This window comes from Xenopus laevis, chromosome 5S, assembly GCF_017654675.1.
Source record: "Xenopus laevis strain J_2021 chromosome 5S, Xenopus_laevis_v10.1, whole genome shotgun sequence".
NCBI classification, from domain to species: domain Eukaryota; kingdom Metazoa; phylum Chordata; class Amphibia; order Anura; family Pipidae; genus Xenopus; species Xenopus laevis.
Genome location: NC_054380.1, coordinates 89,790,754 through 89,807,272, shown reverse-complemented (window position 1 = coordinate 89,807,272; position 16,519 = coordinate 89,790,754). Strand labels below are relative to the sequence as shown.

Below are 16,519 nucleotides of genomic sequence, written 5' to 3'. Positions count from 1 at the left end.
AATACTGACCACACCGTGCAACGGAGCTCAAGGGCACTATCTTCCGGCACTTCCAAAATGACTAGTTTTTTGCTATTTTTAACTAAACTATAATGACCGGTTAGGTTTTGTCTGCAAAAAAAAGAGCTTTTTGCATAATAGGTCCTTTACCAGTATAGGAATATAAGTAATTGTATTTCCTGTGGCAGAACATTGACCTGTTATTGGCTACCTTTCTATAACAAGTCCAAGGTTTGAGATTATCTTTAAATTTCATTATCAGGCAAGATGGAATAAGAATGTTGTATTTTCTAAAAGGGAAATGAAAGATATGTGTGTGCGCATATACAGGTAGGGGATCTATTATCCTGCAACCCATTATCCAGAAAGCTCCAAATTGCAGAATGACCATCTCCCATAGACTCCATTTTATCCAAATAATCCAAATGTTTTAAAATGATGTACTTTTTCTCTGTAATAATAAAACAGTATCTTGTACTTGATCCAAACAAATATATAATTAATCCTTATTGGAAGCAAAACCAGCCTATTGGATTTATTTAATGTTTACATGATTTTATAATAAAAAAAGGTTTTTAATTGCAGAAAGATCGATAGCCAGACAGCCCCAGGTCCTAAGCATTCTGGATAACAGGTCTCATACCTGTAAGCACACACACACACACATATGTATGCCCCTAGTGAATTCACCTTTCCTTGTCCTTTAAAGTCAGTATCTGGAATTATTGCTTCCACTGCAGAAAGGTGTGTTTCTGGCAGCCAATCTTAGTGCTTTACTGGTGTATCTAAGAGCAACTTTGAGAGCTTCAAATAATTCACCACATACTTTTATGCAGCTGTTGCTAAGAGTTAAACGGATACTGTCATGGGAAATAAATCAATTTCTCAAAAGAGCAAACAATTTTTTTTATATTTAATTTTGAAATCTGACATGGAGCTAGACATTTTGTCAGTTTCCCAGCTGCCCCCAGTCATGTGACTTGTGAAACTTCAATCACTCTTTACTGCTGAACTATAAATTGGAGTGATATCATCCCCCCCCCCAGCAGCCTAACAACAGAACAATGGGAAGGTAACCAAATAGCAGCTCCCCAACACAAGATAACAGCTGCCTGGTAGATTGTAAAGTCCAGGTCCCACTGCAACACATTGTTACATTGAGTAGGAGAAACAACTGACTGCTTGAAAGCAGTTCCATCCTTAAGTGCTGGCTCTTTCTGAAAGCACATGACCAGGCAAAATGACCTGAGATTGCTGCCTACACACCAATATTACAACTAAAACAAAAATACACTTGCTGGTTCAGGAATGAAATTTCATATTGTAGAGTAAACAGTGTAATTTAGAAATAACAAATACATCATAAAAATCATGAACGAATCCCTTTAACAAGTAGTGTTTTTTTATCCAGCTTATATGGTTCATTGGGTATATGAAACCATTCCTAAAAGGACATTGCTTTCCACCATCCAACACAGTTTTCTAGAATCAACTCCATTTCTGAGGGGAGGAAAGCACAAAAACAGCGTGATGTTGGCATCTTGCCAGATTCCCTAACTGCTCTGTTCATTATTTGTCAAAGGCAGTAATTGATTTTAAGATCACAAACAGCTGAGCTTTCATTTCTTTCTCCTCACGGCTGTTTGTTCACATTGTCAGGATGTTCAGGAATCGTTGGCATGAAATCCTTTGTCCCGCCAATATTTCTTCAGATGCCTCTTTGATCTTCATTGCACTTGCACAGTAGCACTCCCAAAGTGAGCAGGTTTTCATATAACTTCCTAGATTTCACTTTCGAGAATTCTGTCTCTGGCAAAGTGCCACAAATTGTTAGAAATGGAATCTCAGCAATGCTTCTGCTACTGTCAGACTGAGCTATATTTCTTTATAAAGGGAACTCCAAGTGTTTTCCCTGCTATATCATACATAAGTGATGTTAATATTATAACGTCTTGCTCCTTGGGTTTAATCTCAATCCAAGTGTCACAGAAGCAATATATTTAAAATACTTCTTGCATGGTTTCAGAGGGAATTTTGTTTACTTATTACTTTTATTTATATATATATATATATATAAAGTATGTGTGTAAAGTATGTGTGTGTGTGTGTGTGTGTGTGTGCAATATGCATCATAACAAATTTAGACATTGGGGCACCCCAACAGAGATGTTACATCAATACTTAGTTGAGCCTCCTTTTGCAAATTTAACAGCCTCTAGACACCTCCTATAGCCTTTGATGAGTGTCTGGATACTTAATGGCGGTATTGTTGACCATGCATCCATACAAAACCTCTCCAGTTCAGTTAAATTTGATGGCTGCCAAACATGGACAGCTTGCTTCAAATCATCCCATAGATTTTTGATGATATTCAAGTCGAGGGACTGTGACGGCCATTCCAGAATATTGTACTTCTCCCTCTGCATAAATGCCTTTGTAGATTTCGAAGTGTATTTAGGGGTCATTGTCTTGTTGGAATATCCAACCCCTGCGTAACTTCAACTTTGTGACTGATGCTTGAACAATACCCTGAAGAATTTGTTGATATTGGGTTGAATTCATATGACCCTCAACTTTAACAAGGGCCCTGATCCCTGAACTAGCCACACAAACCCCACAGCATGATGGAACCTTCACCAAATTTGACAGTAGGTAGCAGGTGTTTTTCTTGGAATGCGGCGTTCTTCTTCCGCCATGCAAATAACTAAATTTTTGTCTCATCAGTCCAAAGCACTTTGTTCCAAAATGATTGTGGCTTGTCTTAATGAAATTTTGCATACAACCAACGACTCTGTTTGTGGTGTGAGTGCAGAAAGGGCTTCTTTCTCATCATCCTGCCATACTGATGTACTGATGTGCCAATTGCGCTGAATTGTAGAACGATGTACAAATACACCATCTGCAGCAAGATGTTCTTGAAGGTCTTTGGAGGGGATCTTTGGGTTGTCTTTAACCATTCTCACAATCCTCCTCATATGCCGCTCCTGTATTTTTCTTGGCCTGCCAGACCTGGGTTTTAAATCAACTGTGCCTGTGGCCTTCCATTTTCTGATTACATTCCTTACAGTTGAAACTGACAGTTTATACCTCATATGTAGCTTTTTGTAGCCTTCCCCTAAACCATGATACTGAACAATCTTTGTTTTCATATCTTTTGAGAGTTGCTTTGAGGATCCCATGCTGTCACTCTTTAGAGGAGAGTCATATAGAAGCACAACTTGCAATTAACCACCTTAAATACATTTTCTCGTGATTGGACACACCTGCCTATGAAGTTCAAGGCTTAAGGAGCTAATCCAACCAATTTGATGTTGCCAGTAATCCGTATTGAGCAGTTTCATGCATTCAAATTAGCAAAATTACAAGGGTACCCACAATTTTGCACAGCCAGTTTTTCACATTTGAATTAATATCATACAACTGAATACTGCTTCACTAAAAATCTTTGTTGGGAAAACAGTTGTTTTCCATGCAAAGAACACTAAGCAGTTGAGAAAACTGTTAGAATTATTAGAAAATGACATTGCAGTCATAGCTCTAGGCAACAAAGTAATTGTCTCCCTTTATTATTCATATAATGGAAAGCAAGACACGCTCGTTGACTCTTCAAAAGGTCACAGCAGCTATTCTGTGCACTGCTTATTAATAGGCCTGTGGAAATGCATTGTGTGATTTGGAGTCCTGACTGGTGGAAAACTGGCTTCTGCTATATTAATTCAGTGGTCAGAATCAATAGTGATTGCAAAGAATAGCAATGGACAGACAATAACGGTCTTTAAAAATGTGTAATGTATATTGGAAAGTTCCATTTTCTGTCATTAGGCAGTTGACATGTTATGATGCCCTTGCATTACTGCCCACCTGAAAAAGCCTTTCATTATTTCTAACCCTATTATTGGAATGCTCTCATATTTACAGAGTTTACTTTACATACCTTACGTGAGTCCCTTTGTCTGAAGCATCACAAGAAAAGCGGTGGTTTTTACTTCTTTTGCTCTTCTGCGCATGCACGAATTGGTGCGCATGCGGAGAGAAATGTATTCACGCGCAGGAGCGCAAGAATACGTAAGAACCGCAAAGAGTCGGGCACTGGACTGGGGGTAGGCGACAGAGGAGGTGCGTGCCTGGCGCCCCCCAGCTTTGTGCCCTAGGCACGTGCCTACTCTGCCTACCCCTAGTTCCGGCCCTGGTGGTAGAATACTCTGTAAACTAAATAGAAAGAAGGTGTAGTACATTCACATACTGTAGATTTATTAAAGTAATACAATTGCATTTAGAGAATTGCAGTGACAAATTTGCTCATCAAAAGTCAATGCAGCAATGCCCAACGTATTTAATCATTATAGACTTCATCAGGGGAAGAAAATATTCACCAAAGCTTGCAAGCTTTGGAGCTTTGGTCAAAACTAAACTAAAGACCACAAAGCAGTGTGTGGTAGCAGTGCTGACTACTGTGCCAAACTGATTTCTTTTTAAAATAAACATTGGGTTAAGGTAAAGGCTTCCCATGAAATTAGGTGAATTCTGTTAGAATCTCTTATAATAAGCAGCTTGCCGTAAGCTCCTGTTCCTGCAGGCACATGTGAGAGTAGAGTCTTCTATCATCGTCAAATCTCTTAGGGCACCAGCCTCTTTCAGAGGGGGCCAATGAAAAATTACATGACGCCTAAAAGTGATTTGCAGCTTATAGTACCCAGATGGTAGTAAAGGATCAATACATATCTATCCAGAATGCTCGGGACCTGGGAGTTTTCCAGATAAGGGATCTTTCTGTACCATAAGTCTACTAAAAATCATTTACATATGAATTAAACAGAAAATAATTGTTTTCCCTCCAATATGATTTCATTACATCTTAGGTGGGATCAAGCGTAAGGTACTGTTTTATGACAACAGAGAAAAAGTATATAATTTCTAAAAATGAGAATTGTTTGATTGACATGGACTCTATGGATGATTCTTTGCTTTCTGGACAACAGGTATCCATATAATGGATCCCATACATGTATTAGAAGGCATTCTAATGGAATCCTTAAACTTGGCAGGGAGACATTATTTCCCCTTTAAATTAAAGGACCAGTAACATTTTTTTTAATTCATTAGTATACATAGAAAAAATCACCAAGACAAACTTTAAAACTTTAAAATCGCAAAGACTTTATTAAGAAATATCTTACTGAAACTCTGCTTCCACTCCTCTTCAGAAAAGGCAAAAGGGCAACGATCCATTGTGCGGCTCTCGATTTCTCCTCCCTGGCTATCTCCTATAAGGGAGACAGGAAGGAGAAATCTAACAGCGCACAATGAATTGCCCTATCACTTTCTGAAGAGGAGCTCAAGCTGAGATTCGGTTATTTCTGCATAAAGACTTTGCGATTTTAATGTTTAATTTGTCTTGGTGGTTTTTTATTTTTCGATGTATACTAACCAATTTTTAAAAAAAATGTTTTGATGTTGCTGGTCTTTTAACCGCTCTGATCATTTTAAAATTCCTAATAACCCTAGCAACCCCACTCAGAATAAAACCTTGCCAAAGCAGACTGCATTTGGTGTATCAATTCATTTTCTTTAAATTCTGTTCCTGTGTCTGTGTATTAAATAATTCATCTTGTATTGTATACCTGTGCAACGGCATGTATTGTTCATACAGCTCTTCACTGATGAGTACCAGGAGGGGCAGGGGCTTTCTTTTTCACCTTCTCTTTGTCACTGCGAATAATGCAGATAAAGCAAATGAGAGCTGGAATTTCAGAAGTGTAGTCTGACCTACAGATATTGTGAGCCTCTAGTGTATCCCAGTTTTGTTTATATAGTGCTAATGGGATTTAGTCTGGGAGACCTTTCTGTTTAGCATTGTTATAGAGCTGTGTATGTGATTAGCTGCCTTGCCATACATTGTAGTTTTGTTTATTACTGAACAATAATCTGAGCGTGAAACCATATGAAGGGAAAAATAGATGGTCGTATGCATTATGCTGCCTACCTGCACACAACTCTGCTGATGTTCTGTAGAAAAACTTTCTTTGACAAGCTATGCCATTATTCTGTCTAATGAATAGATTTCTTTCAGTAATGTATGTTTTGTGCCAAAACTAATTTCTTTACATTTTAGTACAAATGTGAACTTAGGTTGGTTGGTAGTGTTGAGTTTACGGATGCACTGAATCCAGAATTCAGTTTGGGGTTTGAACAACTTGCTAGTGCCTTTTGCACACTTGCAAGGGGTTGTTCACCGTCAAATACTTTTTTTTCAGTTCAGTTGGTTTCAGATAGTTCCCCCGAAATAAAGACTTTTTCCAACTACTTCTATTTTCTATGTGTGAACATTTTTCTAATATTGAAGTGTAAAGTGTAATTTTTCATCTTCTAAAGCAGCTCTGTTCTAAATGAATACATTTAATTAATACATTTTATTATCTTTAGCCCTGCTGAGCAGAATCCCTAAGTTTCATAAAAGGGATTGTCCACCTTCAAACACTTTTTTTCAGTTCATTGGTTTCAGATTGTTCACCAGGAATACCTTTCTAAGGACCCTGTGAGTGAGCATTGGGGTCTTTGATGGCTATTTGCCATTAGACCTGATTCACACTCCTTTTGTGTCTTGTAGATTGAAATAGCCTGTCTTTTCCTATATTTTATTATGTTTTTGTCTACTGTCTCCTCAGTTTTTCAATAAAGGCTTCTTGTGCATTTTATCACTTTTGACTCAAGACTAGCCTGTCTTATTGCTGTCATCTCTCATCACTCTTCACAAAAAGCCATTATTATTTCCTCATTTAAATGTCCTTAAAGGAGAACTAAAACTTAACTAAAGAAGCAGGCTAGAGATGTTGTGCATTTTGTTATTGGTTTCTGTACCAGCCCAAGGCAACCATAGCCCTTTAGCAAAGATCTGTGCCTCCAAAGATGCCCCAGTAGCTCCCCATTTTCATTTTGCTTATTTACTGAACATCCTCTGTGCTGCTGTCTCTTACTGAGTTTAGGGACCAACTCACAATATACACATAGCTGTTGCTATAATCTAGAAAGACTGTGTGCTATAATCTTACTGTGGACAGTTCTCTTTGTATTTGTGAAACATAACCTGTGATTTCCAAAAAGCTTGGTTTTTGATTCCTCTATCCTTAGTGCATTATTCAAAAGGTTTAGGAGTTTTGTTTTTTTGTAAATGTGAGACAAGCATTGAGCAGTAATTTCCAATTATTGTCCATTTTTTTTTTTCTTTTTGTTAACACTTTTAGATTTTTTTAAGATGATTTCTTTATGCACCCTTGAAGTAATTCTGGCATGCTGGCCTAATCCTCTACATTTGGGAGGGCTTTAAAAACAGTTGGATAACCCATTACAGATAGATATGTTTCTGATCTGTTCATGCATTTTTTTCACTCCTCTCTTTTTGAATTTCTTTTGCTTTGTGGCGAATTGATGCCACTTGCATGGTGTCACCCTGGTTTAATATATACAGGTATGGGATCCATTATCCGAATTACGGAAAGGCCGTCTCCCATAGACTCGATTTTATCCAAATAATTTAAATGTTTTAAATTGATTACGCTTGTCTCTAATAAAAAAAAGAGTACCTTGTACTTGATCCAAGCTAAGATATAATTAATTCTTATTTGAAGCAAATCCAGCCTATTGGGTTTATTTAATTTTTGATTTTCTAGTAGACTTAAGGTATAAAGATCCAAAATATGGAAAGACCTGTTATCTGGAGAAACCCAGGTCCCAAGAATTCTGTATAAAAGGTCCCATACCTGTAGTAATTTTTAGATTCAACATGGCTACCTGCAATCAGACCTGAGTGTGTTCAGTCAGCTGATTAATTATCAATTTAATTTATTCTATACATTTGTGTTTGTTCAAATTGTCTTTGTATAATATTACATTTTCTTTAAAGATCAGGAACCATCCAGTGTGATAAAAGTGTAATAACAGGGTATAATCACACCCATTTCTGTGGCCACACCCCCTAATTACCATGCTCATTTTACAAAATTTGCCAGATTATGACAGTTTAAACACATTTCTATGTTTTTTTTCAGTTTATTACAGTTTTGCAAATTAAGGTGAATTGCCCTTTAAGCTGTGAGTCTAATTTCTCCCAAGGGACCTGTTCTCTTGTATTGTTACAATTAGTTATTTGCTTATCTGCTGCTGTGGCTGTTCTTGGCTCTCTGCCAAAAGCCAATTAAGTTAGAAACTTTGTTTCTTTTTCTGGCTGTTCCCTGGAGAGAAAAACAGGACTTTTCTGTACAAATGAGGGACTGTGGGTTTAGCTGTCAAAAGAGTAACTGTCCCTCTAAAAACAGGACAGTTGGGAGGTATGCTACAGCTCTCTCCCCTGCTTTATCATACCTTTCCTTTCTTCTTTCATTATTTGCATCTCTTTATATTAAACCTATGGAAAACATAGGTTTCCATACATATCCTGTGCCTTGGACTTATCCTGGTTTTTCCCATTGCAGTTTAAAAAAAGTAACCCTGTACATTTCCTTGCCCTTTCATTAGAAAAACTAAACCAGTGGCATTGGCCATAGATAATAGGTTATCATCACTTGTGGCAAAAAAAGAAATTTTAAAGGAAAACATGCTGGTTTCTTTTTATTTATTAAATGTATATTATTTTTCTTTTCCACTAGCTCAGTTGGAAGGTAGTGGGATCAGTCGATCCAGAATTACTGTTAAGTAAGGTAGTGATGCTTGTTCATTTAAAACACATTTGCATTTTTCCAAGATCTGAGATGGCTTTGAATTTAAAATTACAAGAGGAATGCTTGAAACTTTAGCTTTTTCTGTTTATCCCAAAGATTTATCTCTGCAAAACAAAGTGCCAGTGCACTGCAAGCAGTGTCGGACTGGCCCATCAGGATACCAGGAAAATTCCCGGTGGGCCCAGGTGTCAGGGGGCCTTCATGCTGCTAAACTTTTTGCCTATTTCATGGCCATTCCCTATTTCTATGAGAACAAAGTGGCTAAATAGGTGAAATAATAGATTATAGTATGTAAGGAAAAGAGACTAGAAGAATAGAGGTTGAGTGAGGAGAGAAAGAAAATAGGTGGGCTCCTGGTCTAAAAACTTTTGGTGGGCCCCTGGTCTATGGTTTTTTGGTGGGCCCCTGGTGTCCCAGTCCGACACTGACTGCAAGAATTATGTTTTATATGTTCAATAAAAAGGCATATGCATATCAATTAATATTCTATCATTTAATGTGTTTTTCAGGAGCTTAGAAGCACTGACATTACCAAACTGCATCTCCCATCTTGCTTACAAGTGAGGTATGGCGAAGAACAAAAAGTTGAACTGAATGTTGGTTGCCAGTAATATGTGTAAAACTGTCATAAAAGAACTCCAGAAAGAATAGTTGTGCGCTTTGGCTCCTAGAACATCTTGCAGGGATACCGTCATCACATACTGTAGTTCGTATATATTTCCCAATTTCAAGCCACATGCTTATTATGGTCCTTTATTTTTATGTCTCCTGGACTCCATAAATGACTATATATTATAATAGCATTTGCATTTTGCAGACGCTTTAGTTGTAGAGGTATGGGATCCCTTATCTTTATTCACAAAGCTCTGAATTACAGAAAGGCTATATGTCATAGGCTACATTCTAAGCAAATAGTTTTTTTTTTTTTTAAATGTTCTTTTTTTTCTCTGTGATAATAAAACAGTAGCTTTTGCTTGATTCCAACTTACAGACCGTTAATCGATATTGTTGGAAAAACAATCCTAATGGAATTAATAATGTTTAAATGATTTATGATATATTTAAGGTATGGTGATCCAAATTATGGAATGATTCCCTATCCAGAAAACCCCAGGTTCCATACCTGAAGTGGTAGAAGCTTTAGGCCAGTGGGGCACACACAGTCTAGATACACCAGTGTAGAAAAGGCTGATCTCCTTCCATTCGCCTCTATCTTGTCTGCAGACTGATAGGCACAGCTTCCCCTGTCAGTGCACATATGGGAAAGATTTTTGCATGTAAATGCATAGTTCAGTGTTTTTGTGCCGAAATCTGCCAATTTTCTCACCTATGTGCTGATATTCTGCCTTTCGGGGTTCACAAAAGACTTATTTACGCCATCAGAAAAAAACAGTTTGTGCCACTGCCCTGTGTGGTATGGGACCTGTTATACAGAATGCTTCGGACCTGAGGTTTTCCGGATATGGGATATTTCAGTAATTTGGATCTCCATACCTTAAATCAACTAGAAAATCATGTAAACATTAAAGGGATACTGTCATAGGAAAAAAAATTTTTTCCAAAATGAATCAGTTAATAATGCTGCTCCAGCAGAATTCTGCACTGAAATCCATTTCTCAAGAGAGCAAACAGATTTTTTAATATTCAAGTTTGAAATTTGACATGGGGCTAGACATATTGTCAATTTCCCAGCTGCCCCAAGTCATGTGACTTGTGCTCTGATAAACTTCAATTACTCTTTACTGCTGTACTGCAAGTTGGAGTGATATCACCCCCCTCCCTTTTCCTCCCCAGCAGCCAAACAAAAGAACAATGGGAAGGTAACCAGATAGCAGCTCCCTAACACAAGATAACAGCTGCCTGGTAGATCTAAGAACAACACTCAATAGTAAAAACCCATGTCCCACTGAGACACATTCAGTTACATTGAGAAGGAAAAACGGCAGCCTGCCAGAAAGCATTTCTCTCCTAAAGTGCAGGCACAAGTCACATGACCAGGGGCAGCTGGGAAATTGACAAAATGTCTAGCCCCATGTCAGATTTCAAAACTGAATATAAACCCAATAGGCTGGTTTTGCTTCCAATAAGGATTCATTGTATCTTAGTTGGGATCAAGTTCCTGGTGCAAGTACAAGTACTCTTTTGTTACTACAAAGAAAAATAAAATTATTTTCAAAACTTTGGATTATTTGAATAAAATGGAGTCTATGGGAGACGGTCTTTCCATAATTCGCAGCTTTCTAGATAACTAGTTTCCGTATAATGAATTCCATACCTGTATAGTGCAATTTTTGTCATTCAAATTCAGATTTCTGAAATGTGGTACAAGAGGGGGCGAGCATAGTCTCTAATGATGAAACCTGCTACATCGTAGTATAGGCAAATGGCTTCTTTTATTTGCCAAAAAAGAAGGTGAAATAGTTACATAGCACCTTCAAGAATAAAAATTGCTAAAAACTTTTTCAGCAGAAAAGTGGAGCATTTTTCTGTCAGCGCTGCTTTATCGAATTAGGCTGTGGGCATGCTGAGAGTAGGCTCTAATGCTTATAGCCTTCATATTTTTTTGCCGACTGAGAGAAGCAGATCCACTGTGTGCCCCATTTTCATTGATTTAAATTGCTTCTGCTTGCGTGCGCTTACATGCAGTGGAGGGCGGTTGGCATTTTCAGACTCAGAGCAGCGGAGTCTACTCTTTGCACATTGTAATTGGGCAGAAGTAAACATCTGTTATTCTGGTGGCAGTGTCCCTTAAAATGAGCAGATTTCACCTATGTACAGCATCAGCCATATAACCAGGTCTTGCTTGTTCTGCTTTTTCTATTAAATGATGTATTCTGTGCTGCGACTGCAAACGATAAAATGATAATGTGCTTTAAAGTGAGTTTGGCAGCAGCAAACAACATATTTTTAACAAGATGCCTGTAAGTTGTGCTTAGTATTTCTGCTGCTGGTTGTTGTGAGATAACCTTCCTGCTTGTTACTTTTTCTATTTCATAATTATGCAGGAATTATGCACCATTTGCCCAGCAAGCCTTTAGGTGAATGGACTTACTGCTCTTTTCAATTCCTGTTTCTGGCACAAATGAAAGATGTTATTTTATATGTTAATATAATCTGGGGAAAGGTACAACTGCAAATTCTTAGTTATTTACATTAGTTTGAAAAAAAAAGATATTATTAAAAGATATAGAAACTATTTAAAGTTGAGTAAGTGAATATAGTACTTTCTACTTCTTTTTGGTCACAGGATTCTAGCTGTCTTCACAAGCATGGCAAGTAGCATGCATCACCAAACGTTGTTGAAAAGGAAGAGGATTTAGAGATTCTGTAGGCTAATGGCTCATCATTGTCCTCAGCTTGCACACAAGGTGTATTTCGTCATGAAAATGAGAAAGTATGCATATTGATATGTTGAAATATGTGTGTGGTCACTGACAGACCAATGCTGTGCCCTTCATGCATACATAACTTTGCAGTAAAAACCAGCTATCTGCTTTTTATTAGCCTTTGTATAATGTGCGCCACTAGCCACAATCATATACATTGTTTTCTGTTTCTGCAACTGTATTGTTGTAAAACATTAGAACAGAGGATATTCAGACCACTGACCTTTTTAAAGCTACGAGAATATACAGGTACCAGAATGCTTGGGACCTGGAGTTTACCAGATAAGGCAGGTGTGTCAAACTCAAATACATGTTGAGCCAAAATTTGAAAAATTCTCCAAGTCGAGGGCCGGTCAGGTTCAGTGTTTATTAAAAACAAATTGAAATAACCTTATTGTATATATTGAACCTGGAACTAACACAGCACAGAAGTTATTTCCTATAAAACAATTTTCAACTCTTCTACCTTCTGGAGCCTTTGTATCATGTCCAAATCCTTGTAACAGTGTTTCATTTCGTAGTGTCTATTTTTTCATTACAGCCACCCTATCTCCGCACAGAAGACAAACAGCTCTTCATATCCATGAACATATACTCTACCTCCCACCTTCTTTGAAAACCCCTGTTTTCAAAGTCCACCTTCAATTTAGCCAGCATTTTTAAGGGAGAGGGAAACGCTAGCTCCACAGGTAAGCTGCTGATACACAAGCCGCTTGAGACAAGTGGAACAGGTACTTGAGCGCCTTTGATTGACGTTGCGTTGCACCAGCAGTGCATTTTAGGACTTGCAGTTCTAATAGTGTGGACTCCCGGTTCCGCTTGTCACAAGTGGCTTGTGTATCAGTAGCTTACACTGTAGAGGCAGTATACCGGCGGGCCAGATCTAATAACAATTATAAATTATCATGTGGGCCAAAGATAATGCCTTCGTGGGCAGGTACTGGCCCATGGGCCTTGAGTTTGACACGTGTAAGATAAGGGATCTTTATGCAATTTGGCTCTCCATACCTTGAGACTGCTTCAAATCATTTAAGCATTACATAAAGCCTATAGGACAGTATTGCCACCAATACAGCTTCATCAACTTGGTTACCAACAAGTTTGAGGTATTGTTTTAATATTACAGAGAAAAGGGAAATACTTTTATGAAATTAGAATTATTTGCTAAAAATTGAGTGTATGAGAGATGGCCTTCCAGTAATTTTAAACATTCTGGATAATAGGTTTCTTGATAATGGATCCTATACTTGTATATATGTATATATACAGTATACCAATATAGTTTTTCAGCTGTTATTACTGTTGTAAACAATACCTTATTAACATACATGTAAAGCAAGAGTCAAAACCAATAGTGCGGACAGGGACAACACATTTTACTTTCAGTTGCAATTAGGTTTACAAACAATGTTAAATCATTGAAAGGTTTCAATCGATGTATATCGGACATTTGCACAGAATCATATTTTCTTTCAGTAGGCCAATTCCATTTGATATGTTTAAAGGGGACCTGTCATCCAGACATAAAAAGCTGTATAATAAAAGTCCTTTTCAAATTAAGCATGAAATACTTTTTTTAATTAAAGCGTTCATAGCTGTTGTAAACTAATTTAAAATCTCAGCTGTCAATCAAATATTGCCTGCCCCTCCTCTATGCCTTAGGCATAGAGGCTGTGCAAGCAATTACTTTCACTTTCCATTCAGCAACTTCCTAGAGTTCCCAGATGGATGGAAACAAGATTCATATAATTTATATATAGTGTAATTAAAGTTTATTTTGCTTGACTAACATGATAAAATAGGATTTGGAAAATGTTTTTTGGGCGGCGGGTCCCCTTTAAGTTGCTTTTTCAACATAGAAAGAAATGTAACTTTCATATGAACATTAGGCAACTGTGGTGCTGTTAATCTGATGCTCCCAGTATGCTACTAAACTCAATAACCACATTACCATCAGTATCTGACATTTGGGCCAATGAATGTAGGGTACAATTATACTCAAACTGTGTAAAGGATTTTCAATAGTGGGGTTTACACAGTAAACCGTACAGATTTTTTTGCCCTATTGTGTTTTACTATGATTGTAGCAAATAGTTAATCCTGTATTTAATTTATTTGATCCATTTTAATATTGCTGCATGTACCATAGTTGTTTCTGCAAAGTTTATAATTTCCCTGAAGGAAGAGAATTCTAAATGATTAATGTTCATTCTTCAGTGAGCCCTCTTCTGACAGAGCGAGAGCGTGGAATAAAATTACCCACTGACCTAAATAGGATTTGTGTCCTGATCTCACCTTTTTAATCATCTGTTTACAAAACAAGAAGCTGTGATAGTATTGATTAATTTCAGAGCATGCCTAATGAAATCTCGTTGGCGCTTTGATTTATAAAACACCACTGCCAGCTCAGTCTCCAAAAATCAATGCATGGCAGGGAGGCTGCTTAATGTGACAATGAGAACTCTTTCGTTGAATGGACGTGAAATCTGAAATAGTGTGTTGCATGTCTTAATTTAATTTGAATATGTCATATGGGTGTTGCAGATAGACTAATATACAGTTGTTTCCATTTACCCTTCTGTCTAGAAGAAGCATATCACTGAGTTTGTGACCCATTGGTTGCCAGTCATAACTGAAAAAGCTTTGACAAATATACTCTGTTCATGAGCACTTGTGCTTTGATGTTGCTGTTAATTTGTTTGATCCCTCTTCTTGTTTTTCACACTATCACTCTTCCTTCTGTCACTCCATCGCTTTGTTTCATTTTTCTCTTCTCTCTTCATTTTCCCTCGTTGTCTGCGTTTTCATTCTATCCTGTCTCCACATTGTCTTTTTTTCTGTACCCTACAGTGCAATAGAGACCTTTACATGCTATTACACTGTCTACCATAAATGGAACTGACACCATTGTGTGAGAGCATGGGAAGGGGGGGCTTAAGGCAGAGGAGCCTATTTTGTACATGATACACTGATCAATCAATCTGCGCTCCTACCACCAACCCAGGGCCGGAACTAGGGGTAGGCACAAGAGGCAAGGGCCCAGGGCGCAAAGCTTGAGGGGCGCCAGGCACTTACCTTATATGCAGCCTATCCCTAGTCCGGCAACTGTTACATCAGTGAAAAGTGGGTGCGCACTGTGAAGTCGAAGTGCTTTGCGCACGACCACACACACGCGTCCTCGGTTGCGCACGGTTACGCACAATTACGCACGCGCGTCCTCGGTTGCGCACGGTTACGCACAATTACGCGTGCGCGTTCTTGGTTGCGCACGGTTAGGCACGCGCGTCCTCTGTAGCGCGCGGTTGCGCACAGCTGCGACGGGGACCGGAGTTGCCAACGGCCAGCTGTGTTGCCTGGGCCAACTGACAGACCTGGCCCGTCACTGCACCAACCTGACCTGCATTTTTGCAGTTCCCAACTGCTACCTGACCCACAGAAGGACTTGTGCATATAATCCCATACTCCTCTCTTTCTGCCCCTTTGCTTTCCTTACCTTACTGCTTCCTTCTTAACTTACCTTGCTATACCAAGAATTGACGTTCTTTATCTTGCTTCTGCACCTTTTCCTTCCTGTGACCCTTCCCCACAACATCTAGAACCCCAATGCCAAATTAATGTTGACATATTATCATTATATACAGTATTTTGAGTTTAAAAGTAAAAACACTGGAATAAATGTGCTATTATAATTTGTTTGGCACACGTGGCATACCACCGAAGGTTCTTATTGACGCAACGTTGAAAATTGAATTTGTTTTCCCGCAGGAAACTTTTCCATATGAACGTGTCCTCATTTTACAGAATTACCTAGTATAATATCTCTGAAACACTTAAAGGGATACTGTCATGGGAATAAAACATTTTTTCAAAATTAATCAGTTAATAGTGCTGCTCCAGCAGAATTCTGCACTGAAATCCATTTCTCAAAAGAGCAAACAGAATTTTTTATATTCAATTTTGAAATCTGACATGGGGCTAGACATTTTGTCAATTTCCCAGCTGCCCCATGTCATGTGACTTGTGCTCTGATAAACTTCAATCACTCTTTACTGCTGTACTGCAAGTTGGAGTGATATCACCCCCTCCCTCCCCCCCCCAGCAGCCAAACAAAAGAACAATGGGAAGGTAACCAGATAGCAGCTCCCTAACACAAGATAACAGCTGCCTGGTAGATCTAAGAACAACATTCAATAGTAAAAACCCATGTCCCACTGGGACACATTCAGTTACATTGAGAAGGAAAAACAGCAGCCTGCCAGAAAGCATTTCTCTCCTGAAGTGCAGGCACAAGTCACATGACATGGGGCAGCTGGGAAATTGACAAAATGTCTAGCCCCATGTCAGATTTTAAAATTGAATATAAAAAAATCTGTTTGCTCTTTTGAGAAATGGATTTCAGTGCAGAATTCTGCTGGAGCA

At 38.3% G+C, this 16,519-nt stretch overlaps 1 protein-coding gene across 10 annotated transcripts in view; it reads left to right on the top strand.

The window, feature by feature from the left end:
• Nucleotides 1–16,519, top strand: part of LOC108718052 (lipoma-preferred partner homolog) — a 221,653-nt gene that overhangs the window by 30,134 nt on the left and 175,000 nt on the right. For 8 of the 10 annotated variants that reach the window (XM_041564759.1, XM_018265625.2, XM_018265622.2 and 5 more), the window contains one exon: nt 9,224–9,279. The exons of the other annotated variants lie outside the window; for them this stretch is intronic. The gene's annotated coding sequence lies outside the window, so the exon portion shown is untranslated. The remainder of the gene's footprint in view (nt 1–9,223; nt 9,280–16,519) is intronic. 10 annotated transcript variants of the gene reach the window in all.